An 11,285-nucleotide genomic window follows, 5' to 3' on the forward strand; every position below is an offset into this window, starting at 1 on the left:
TGAGCATGTCATGTCATTTGTAGGCCTTTGTTAGAAGCTTTCTACGTAGTAAGCCCGGTCGTGGAGCCCAGAGACAAGTTCCTATGATGCATGGGTTGTTAATGTGCCGTGTATTAGGTGTGTATATTTCACGATATGTATCGTTAAATGATCATAAAATATGGCTCTACCAGCAACTGCGACTAAGGTTACCTCCTTTTTCTCATAACCTCCAGTCAAATGCCGGGAGGACAGCTCAATTGGGAAAAGGTAGCTTCCTTTAAAAAACTTTCTAATGAATTATTTACCAATCGTCCTAAGACTGTAGCCTATACATTCTGAGATAATGGCGGAGCAGTACAATATAGCACAGGACAAACCAGTAGGATGGAGTAAGAAGCATTTACTGGGAACACAATTGCTTTGTGTCAAAGGTGGGATGACCTTGTTAAGATTGCACATTGTCTCTAAATTTTCATTTCTGGCATTGATTGACCAAGATTTAATTAACTACAAAAACAATTGTAAACTCTATCTATGGTGGAGCTGCGATAGCGCAGTCGGTATAGCGAATGGCGACGGGCTGGACGACCGAGGGGTCGGAGTTCGAATCCTGGTAGGATCAAGGGCTTTCTCTTCTTCATATCGTCCAGACCGGTTCCGGGGCTCACCCAGCCTCCTATCCAATGGGTACCGAACACTCTTCCCCCGGGGTAAAGCAGCCGGGGCGTGAAGCTAACCACTCACCTCTTCCTACTACCGAGGTCAAGAAAACGTGGATCTATACATCTACTCTCACATACGCCTTCATGGCGTAGTGCTTAATTAATTAAGCATAGGGACAACTTTAGCTATTTATGGCTCTATAGTCCTTGGTTGGTCCTTGATAGATTGCAGTTTCTTCTTTTTTTTAATTCGCTTAGTAGGGGTTGGCGTCCAACTGGGTCCACTCGGCACGGAGGCCACTGATTGGCCTATTGTAGCCTGCCCCGGGTGATCATGATGATGGAGAATCTGGTGGAATTATGACTGGCAGGGAAAACTGAAGTACTCGGAGAAAACCGGCCCCAGTGCCACTTTGTCTACCACAAATACCACTTGACCGGACCCGGGATCGCACCCGGGCCGCCGAGGTGGAAACCCAGCGACTAACCGCTTGACCTGTGGCCGGCCTTTTCGGTTTCTTAATCCAGTACACATTCGATATGACTCCTTGGACGGGGGATCAGCTTTTCGCAAGACCTCTACCTACACAGAGAAGAAAAGAAACACAAAATAAATACACACATATATATCTTGATTGGTAATCGAACCCACGATTCCAGCGTTCGAGCGAGTGAAGACAGTTTATGTTCTAGACCAGGCATGTCAAACTCAACTTGTACAGAGGGCCACCTCAGCCCTATAAATAATAGTCCCGGGCCGCACTTCAAAATATAAATATATATTAGATTTTGATACAAGGAAATTTAATTGTATTTATTATTTAGGAAAAATTTCAATATAATTACCTAAAGTCACATATCTTACAGTNGGGCCACATGCGGCCCGCGGTCCCCACGTTTGAACGGCTGCTCTAGACTGTGCGGCCATTGTGATCGACAATTGTAAACCCAGAATTCATAAATAACTTTTGATATTATAACGAGTTTGATTTATTTAACATAACTCTTATTTCGCCCCTAAATAAATTTGAGAAAATTTATTATTTTATTTCTGACCATATTATTCTTTCACTGAAATATTACTTCCAGTAACTTTACGGAGCAGAGTCCTTATTAAAACTAACATTCGGTACGAAGGTAAAACTAACTTCAGTGGGACACTCTTCAGCCCGAGTTTTACGAATAACAGTTGCCGGATATATAACCTAGTAACAGAACTCAGACGAAGGGACCACGAAATGCTTGTGAATTTACCCGTTCTTAATAACTTAGCTGGTTAGTTCATTAACCTTTACGCAATTGCGGTTGTCTTGAAGTTAAAAGTGACAAAAAATAACTTGAAGTTCTTGCAGACAGTATGTGAGCGGAATAGCAAAACTTAGTTCCGGTACAATAGTTCCGGTTAGAAAATCGCTTCTGGAAATCTAGAGTGTACAGAACCACTGCGCCTTACTTGGACTCCTAGCGTAAACACAGTATTTCCGGCGTTTGGTTAAGTTCTGAATTTAGCCTATATGACGAATACTTTCTTCTGGGTCGCCACACCGTGTAATTTCGCCACGGCGTCATACTTGTGTCCCAGAGGACAATATTATTGTATTTACTTACACAAGCTCTCGGTTTGTAGTGTGTTTGGTTCTTCTGGGCAAAATTTCTTCATTGCAGTGTTTCAGTATTATGGAAAGGTAAGGTAAAATTTCCCTACGCCATGGAGGCGTATGGGGGACTGGATGTATAGATCTACATTTTCTTGATCTCGGTACCAACTGGAGGTTAGAGGTCAGCTTCACTCTCCGGCTGCTTTACCCCAGGGGAAAGGTCCCCCGATACCAATTGGATAGGAGGGTGGGTGGACCCCAGATCAGGTCTACACGACGTGGAGAAGAGAAAATTTTTGCCCCTACATGGACTTCAACTCTGACCCCTCCGTCGTCCAGGCCATACCCAGTCGCTATACCGACTACGCTATCCCGGCTCTCTGTTTCACTATTATGTACCTTTGGAAAAGGAATTTTCTGAAATCTTATAACAACTTTTTGATGTTCATTTTCGGCCCTGTCAGTATCTATGATACCCTCTATCTGCAGAAGTTGGCACTAACTTCGCCGACAAGCTGCGGTTGCTCGGTTGGTATAGTTCGCTTGCGGACTACAGGCCACGGAGTTGTTCTTGTTGTTGTCAGCATCTATGATATACAGCGTCAAGGGATAAGATAAATGGTAAATAATGTATTAGACTGGATTGGGAAGGAAGTAGTGGTGACCTGATGGAAGTACTAGCCCGGAAATTCCTTACAAGGATAGAGGAAAACAATAAAAAATCTCGGTAATGGTACAGGATGTCCGGGTCAATATTCGATCCGCATACCTATCGAATACATGTCCAGAGCCTTACCGTTGCAAATATATCCGTTGAGAGAAGATATTGTGACAGTGTTCAGATAAAAGTTAAACTGAATTCAGCAAATTTCTAATAAAAGCCTGTTATTTATTGAGATAAAAAAAAAGAAGATTGAAAAACTAATGAAATCGGCCCAACAATTTGCTTTGGCGTCATTTCCATATTTATTTAATAAAGCTCTACCAACTGCAAGTGTCTGGTAGTATTACTTATAAATCAGATAATTCTGGGAACCAAGCTGAAGAAAAAGGTCGTAACTTTTTTCATTGTACTGTGACAGCGTTTACCAATCGTTGCTGGAAAATACAGTGATTTTTCTAATATGTCTAGGAAGGGTTTACCCTTAAGTTCAGTATGGCTATATTTCTGTAAGGTAAAAGGATGTGAAAATAAGTGTAATATTGAATATTCTTCCAGGATATAGCGCCATGTAGTACGGTGAGAATCACCCGAAATTTCGGAGGAAAATACAGCCTACATCTTCGAAGAGTAAGAGTCGAAGTGTAAGAAGAAGCAAGAAACCGTCATGAGGCAGGCAGCAAGCAGAGCCCTGCGTCATGTTCATGTCTTGTTTGGCTTACACTTCGGCCCCGAAAATTGGGACGGCATATTCTCCCGAAACGTCGCTACAGTTTCACCCGGAATTCTTGGCGTTCAGAAGATAGAAATCACCATAGCTACCGCTCTGAGAGTCTCGAGCCAGCAAATACATTATTGTTGGGAATATGAATAGCAAATGCTACATGCTTTAAAGACCGTGCCATAGCTCAGGCGGTTATTCGATGGTTTCCCAACGCGGCGGCCCGGGTTCGAGGCCGGGTCACGTCATGTGGGATTTGTGGTGGACAAAGTGGCGCTGGGGTAGGTTTTCTCCGAGTACTTCGGTTTTCCCTGCCAATCTTCATTCACCAATTGCTCCACAATCACACTCACCTATTATCTGGGGCTAGTACAATAGGCCAGTACTGGCCGCAGTACTAAGTGAACTCAGTCTCACCCCATTAAGAATAATAATAAAATACACATATTTTAAACTAACGTCAAAATAAATGGTATATAATATGAAACAAATAAAGAGAAAGAAATTTCGGACCCGCGGTTAAATTAACTATTTTAATACTCTTCTATACTTAAATAAAAGTTCTACTGATGATTAACTAATGATTAAAGCGCAATAGATCACTGTAAGTCGCGGTGCAAGGGCCGAGAAGGCTCACCCCTTATACGTTCATTCATAACTAATGATTATATTATAAATAAATATTTAAGATCATAGTGAAACACATGGCCTGCAAAATGTCTGCAATACTTGACCACTGCAATTAGATCCCATAGCACTGTAAGGTTATCGACAAATTGTAATTCAAGAATGGTCAAGGCTCACGTCAACCAAACAAAGGCATTTTTTACGTTTGGGTCTCTGGCATATTTATATCAATTATAACCTTGATCTGTTACCAATCTTGTTTCACTTAATATATATTTTATAACAATAAGCAGCCTATATTACTTTAGTAGAATCATTATCAGAAAAATATTTTACTAACTTGGCTCATATGAATTGATTTCAGTGCAGTATGTACGGGCCGATCTTAATGGCCGCGGGGTCTAATCCAAGGACATTTTCGACAACTTAGACACTGGGATCGTGGGCTCGAATTCCGCTAGCAATATGCATATCTGTCTACGTATTTTCTGTGTTTGTGTTGTCCTGTTGTCCTTTCTGGCTACTGAATACCATTGTGAGGAACTCTTCCGCCTTTATCGACTTCATGTGGGACATCAGCTGACAAGACTGGACACACGGTACAATCAGCCTCTTCTTGGCAGTCGAATCGCGCCTGCGCGTTCTACACAATGTATCAACATTCACTAGCGGCCATATCGAAATGAGCACTTTCTGGTCAAATAGGACACAGAGACCTGGCGTTTGGCTGATCCCCCGTATAAAGAGTGCTACGGAATGTCTATAATCAAGAACGCGAACCCCATAAAAGAAGAATAAGAAGATTCATGTTGCACGCAATTAACAGTTTGCTAATTAGAGAACTACGGCAAAACAATTTTGCTGTTCATGCAAAACGGAATAACTGTGTAGTTATAAAATGTGTAAATTGGGAATAAAAATGCTAATATCACGGAGCTGGGTCCTTCCTGAGAACCTGCCAGTTGCTTATCCACTCTAGAATTTCCCCAAATTTTACGGGAACCAGAAAATTAATTACCGTGTTCACACGAGCCCTCCACTGGTCCCTATCCTGAGCCAGATCGATCCAGTCCATACCGTCGCATCCTGTCTCTCTATTATTTTTTTATTGTTAGTGGGGTGGGACTAAGTCCCTTGTACTGTGGCCACTTCTGGCCTATTGTACCAGCCCCAGATGATAGGTGAGGGTGACTGTGGAGCGATTGGTGGAATGAAGATTGGCAGGGGAAACCGAAGTACTCGGAGAAAACCTACCCCAGCGCCACTTTGTCCACCACAAATCCCACTTCACCAGACACGGGATCGAACTCGGTCCGCCGCGGTGGGAAGCCAGCGACTAACCGCTTGAGCTATGACGCGGCCTTATCCTATCTCTCTAAGATCCGTTTTAATATTATCCTCCCATCTTCCGTCTATGTCTTCCTAGTGGTCTCTTTCCTCCTGATTTTTCCTGACAATAAAACTACTACAAACTGCTGTTCTTAATTGGGAACATGAAAGTCCAAAGGAGTCGAGAGATATAAAGGCCTGAAATTAAAATGTTACTCATTGGGTTTATTCCCCTTATTAATCAGAAGGTCCTGGATAATTCTGGCTCATTCTGTAGTAACTATATGATTAACGAATATTTTAAATGGCCAAATGATAAAAAACGAAGGTCACTGTTACATAATACATTGACGATGAATGCGTCATGATATAATTCCACACCGTGATTGCGAAATAATTTGTAAGAATGAATGAGTTGGCTACGCATTACAAATGAACATTCATTCAGTCATAGCGGTCATAGCTTTCCGAGTACGAGAGAAAACTCAAACTGAATAACAGCGGACACATCACCGCTCTACTTTCTCAACTTACGTTCATGTGACGTCACAACGTGAGCAGGTCAACGAACCCTCATTAGGGTAAACTCATGTGTAACGTTGCAGTGGCGTGAACACAAGTTACGTCGTTTGAACAATTGGCAAAACTTGCCAACCTAGAGAACCTTCTCATATTTTACACAACATATCAATGGGTGGAGGTGCCTCAGGCGTTAACACTTGTAAATTGTATTTTGGAAATTACCAGTTCGAATGTGGCCTGGAACTTTGAATATCCTGAGATTTTCCGTGGCTTCAAGAGCCTCTCTCCGTCAGTTTAACTATATCCATCCTACTAAGAACATTCTTGCAACTACGAAGCACTAGAGCTGCAATATCTAAACCCAACAAACAGAACTGTCTTATAACAAACACATCACGACATCAATACTTGCAAAACTACAACACATAAGATCTAAAAAGTTTGTGACGAAAACACATTAATACATTTTTAATGTTTCTGGACATTATCCATCCTCCTGCTTTTATCTAGAAACGCCGTCCTGTCTATATTACAAAATACTACGTTTCGGAGACTCGATTCTGTCTCTTTCTTCAGGTAAAACCTGCTCACTTGGGCCGAATGAATAGAGCAAGTCTTTATTTCCGGATTCCCGGAATACAGTTTTCAAAACGCTGTGTTTTGTAATGTAAAGAGGACGGACATAATATTTGTTCAACATATGTACTTATTTAACCAAGATCTTGGTTTATCAACACCTAAATTTAACCGTAATTTTCTATGGGTAATGCTATGGTATATATGACATATGTTGTCTCTACGCCGCTTACTATGCATAGATGTGCATTAACCAATTCATAAGCATGAACAGGCTCAGAAAAGAAATATGATATAACCCTAAAAAAGTCCATAAGTAAAGTTCTCAGCATTTTATGGAGGCCGAAAGTTTATTACCGTGTTCACAAGAGTCCTCCACTGGTCCCTACCCTAAGCCAGGTTAATTCAATCCATACCATCCAATCCTATCTCTCTAAGATTCATTTTAATATTGTTCACCAATCTACGCCTTGGTCATCCCTGTGGTCTCTTTCCTTCTGGCTTTCCCACCAACATCTTATATGCATTCTTTTTCTCTCCCCATTCGTGCTACATGACCTGCCCACCTCATCCTTCTTGACTTGATCATTCTAATTATACTTGGAGAAGAGCACAAGTTAAGAAGCTCCTCATTACGCAGTTTTCTCAGACCTCCCGTCACTTCTCTCTTAGATCCAAATATTCTCCTCAACACCCTGTTCTCGAACACCCTCAGTCTGTGTTCCTCCCTTAATGTTAGAAACCAAGTTTCACACCCATACAGAACCACAGGCAAAATTATAGTTTTGTATATTCTAATTTTTATGTTTTTGGACAGCAGACGAGAAGACAAAAGGTNTAGGCAAAGTTGAACAGGAGTGGCGATAAACCATCTCCTTGTCTTAGACCATTCTGGATAGGAAATTTATCAGACAAATGTTTACCTACATGGTCTTTACTATAAGTTTCGTTTAAACACATTCTAATCAGCTTAACTAGTTCCATGGGTATCCCAAACTCTATCAGAATATTGTACAATACCTCCCTCCTAAGGGAATCATAGACTTTCTTGAAGGCTACAAATAACTGATGTACTGTCTCACAGTACTCCCATTTTTTCTCCAATATCTGACGAATGCAAAAGATCTTATCGGTAGTTGATCTGTTACGTCGAAACCCACACTGATGAAAGCCAAAAATTTCATCTATAAAGAAGAATATTGGACAAAATTTTGCATGAAATTGATAGCAGTGATATCCCCCGATAATTACTACAGTCAGTTTTATCACCCTTCTTGTGAACTGGTACAATAATAGACTCCTTCCACTGATCAGGCAGTTCTTCCTTATGCCAAACAGAAGTAATCAGATTGTGGATCTTAGAATGTAATATATTTCACCTCCTGCTTGAATAAGTTCTGGCGGAATTTGATCACTACCTGGCGATTTATACTGTTTCAATTTTGCAATAGCACTTTCAACCTCAAAGGGCTACGATCAGGTACTAACGGCTCAGCTGTATGGATTTCTGTCTGCCTAACATCATTGACACTATGTAAATTCAATAACTGAGAGAAGTAGTCCCTCCACCTATACAAAATGTTGCGGGAATCTGCTAGCAGATCACCATTCTCATCCTTCACTGAGTTACTTCTAGGCTGGTAACTCCTCTTAAAATCATTTATTTCTCTATACAGGTCTCTAATATTCTTCTTCTTACTGTTCATTGCAAGCTCATCTATTTTGTCCTCCAGATATTCCCTCTTCTTATTCCTGAAATGCCTGCTGGTTTCGCGTCTTATATTATTCATATTACCCCTATTTATTTCGCTTGGATCCTGTAATCATTTAACCATTTACTTTTTACCTATGACTATGAATGCATGAGGGGTAGGCCTTCTCGGCCCTTGCACCGCGACCTACTCTTGTCTATTGTGCTTTACCTATGACTAAAAATCTGATGTGCCAAAAATACTCTTAGTGAAGGTCTCAGATGTCGAAATTTAAGAAATCTGGAAATAGCTTAGGTACAGGCAAGCGGACGGGCAGACGTGTGAATGGGCATGACCTCCATGTAAGCTGAAGTTTTTGGACTGCAAAGAAATTATAATAATCTAAAACCTTTTCATATATATATATATATGACATGCGAACGTAATTACCGGCCGTTATCTAGCAACGGCCTTCTCTTCTCGTCACACTATTTCGGCTTTCAGCCCTCATGTCATATATATATATATATATATATGACGAGAAGAGAAGGCCGTTGCTATATAACGGCCGGTAAATACGTTCGCATGTCATAAAATAAGTGTGTCATTCCTAACTTTGACATTGACTTTGAGGTCAGTTGCGAGGTGGCCATCTGGCGATTCTTATTTCATATAGAGTTCGGATGCTATAGAACACAGCATCTGTAATGATAACTGCAGCATATCGCCTTATGTAATTACTTTAAACGGCAGATTTCAAGATAATCTTCTCTTCAAGAAGCCCAGGAGCGCGTACAATTTGATAACATCAACGACTGAGTTTAGATTACTACTATTGATGTTAGTAGTAAGTAAAGTAAGTAGAAGTATCCCTGTAACAGGCCGTGGAGGCCCATAGGGTTGTGAGATGTTAAGGCTCCCGCATTATCTAGACAATCGGCTCATAGATGGCGGCAAGGTTGTCAGCCCTACGCGCCGGCGGCCCTTTACCCCCAAGAATATTTCAAGAACATTCCAAGAATATTGCTGGTGCTCGGTTCTGTTAGAGGCTTAGTCGACCCCAGGGCCATAGTGCGGTTGGAAGGATTAGGTCAATTGAAAAAAATCCAAGGACGCCATTGGGAATTGAACCCGCGACCTTCCGGCTTGTAATAATAATAATAATAATAATAATAATAATTCAATTGAATTTAATACCCCTTTATTTACGCCCGAACTTAACAGTCCAGAGGCCAATTACAAAGTTAGTACTAGTACCTGAAAAAAAAAAATTACAAACAAAACAAAATAAGACAGTTTATATAATAATAATTCAATTCATGTTTATTTACGTGCAAACTTAACAGCATAGAGGCCAATTACAAAGCTAGCACTAATAGAGAAGTACACAAAAATAATTAAAAATCAAAATACAGAAATGATAGTCTATATTAATTACACAGCATAAATACGATACAGAAGCAAACATACACAGACAAAGCCACAATGTGAGAATTTGAATTACATAACCAATAGGGATGGTATTAGTCAGGCAGGTACTACACATGAGAGAACTAAGAAATACTCACAAAATTTTTGTCTGAAAATCTGAATATAGTGGATTTAGTTGATTTACAAGGCCCTTTGATCTCAGGACAGGATCGGATCATTTCGCTTTCAAGGGATTTTAATGGGAAAACTGAAATAAAGGAAGGAAGATGGGGAAAGAAGGAAACGAAACAAGACAACTAGAGAACTGTAAAATCTAACACAGTAACACATACATAAATAAATCCCAGTTCAAACTTCATTTCAACTATTCGTTACGTTACAAAAGTTAAGAGTCATGTGGTCGTTCTCCCCAGAGCCCACACTCCCTGATTCAAATGCTTAAACAACTGTCACGTGACGCAGGTTATCGAATCATTCCGCTGTCTGGCTGCTGCATTTACAGTTCACGGAACTAAACAAATAATCCTGCACATCGGCTCCAGCTCCATGCTTAGTGTCTCATTAAAATTATTAACATGTACGCCTTTCAGGGCCCCATACACGATCGCATGAATGTTCTAATGAACACCAAACTTTAACAACTCGCAGAAGGAAGGATGAATATGAATTTGTACAGTTCTCCCTAAATTTCAGGCTAGTTAAATGTTTAACCCGTATTTAATACTTAGACTCTAACAACTTCAGAAGAACAACCCAATTTTATGAAGTTAGCCTAAGGCCATTACTTACTCCTGAAGCTGAACCCTTCTTGAAGAGCGGCCAATACTGCAGCTACTCAAGAATTTCACAGCATTTTATGGAACGAGAAGGTTCATCATCGTGTTCACAAGAGCCTTCCACTGGTCCCTATCCTGAGCCATATCAATCCAATCCATACTATCCAAATCTATCTCTCTAAGATCCATGTTAATATTGTCCACCAACCTACGTCTTGGTCTCCCCAGTGATCTCTTTCCTTCTGGCTTTATCACCAATATCTTATGCATTCTTATACTCCCCCATTCGTGCTGCATGCCCTGTCAACCTCATCCTCCTTCCAATAAATCCCTACAGTACAGGTAGCAACCTCAGCACAAAATGGGGATGTATTCTTTCCTCATAGTCACCAGAATGTGCAGAACAAACTCATACCATAAATATAGCCCATACGCCCATTGAAAATGTAGCCAAGGTAAATTACTTGTGAACGACACTAGTAAATAGAAATTGGATGTACATATAAATTAAGGTAAATGTAAAACTATCCCTGTAACAGGCCGTGGAGGCTCTTAGGTTTGTGAGAGGTCGAGGCTCCCACATTTTCTAGAAAATCGGCTTATAGATGACGGTAAGGTTGTCAGCTTTACACGCCGGCCGCCCTTTACCCCCAGGAAAATTCCTAGTACGCATTTCTGTTAGAGGTTAAATCGACCACTGGGCCATAAT

The sequence above is a fragment of the Cryptotermes secundus genome, unplaced genomic scaffold (assembly GCF_002891405.2).
Source record: "Cryptotermes secundus unplaced genomic scaffold, Csec_1.0 scaffold19, whole genome shotgun sequence".
Taxonomy (NCBI): domain Eukaryota; kingdom Metazoa; phylum Arthropoda; class Insecta; order Blattodea; family Kalotermitidae; genus Cryptotermes; species Cryptotermes secundus.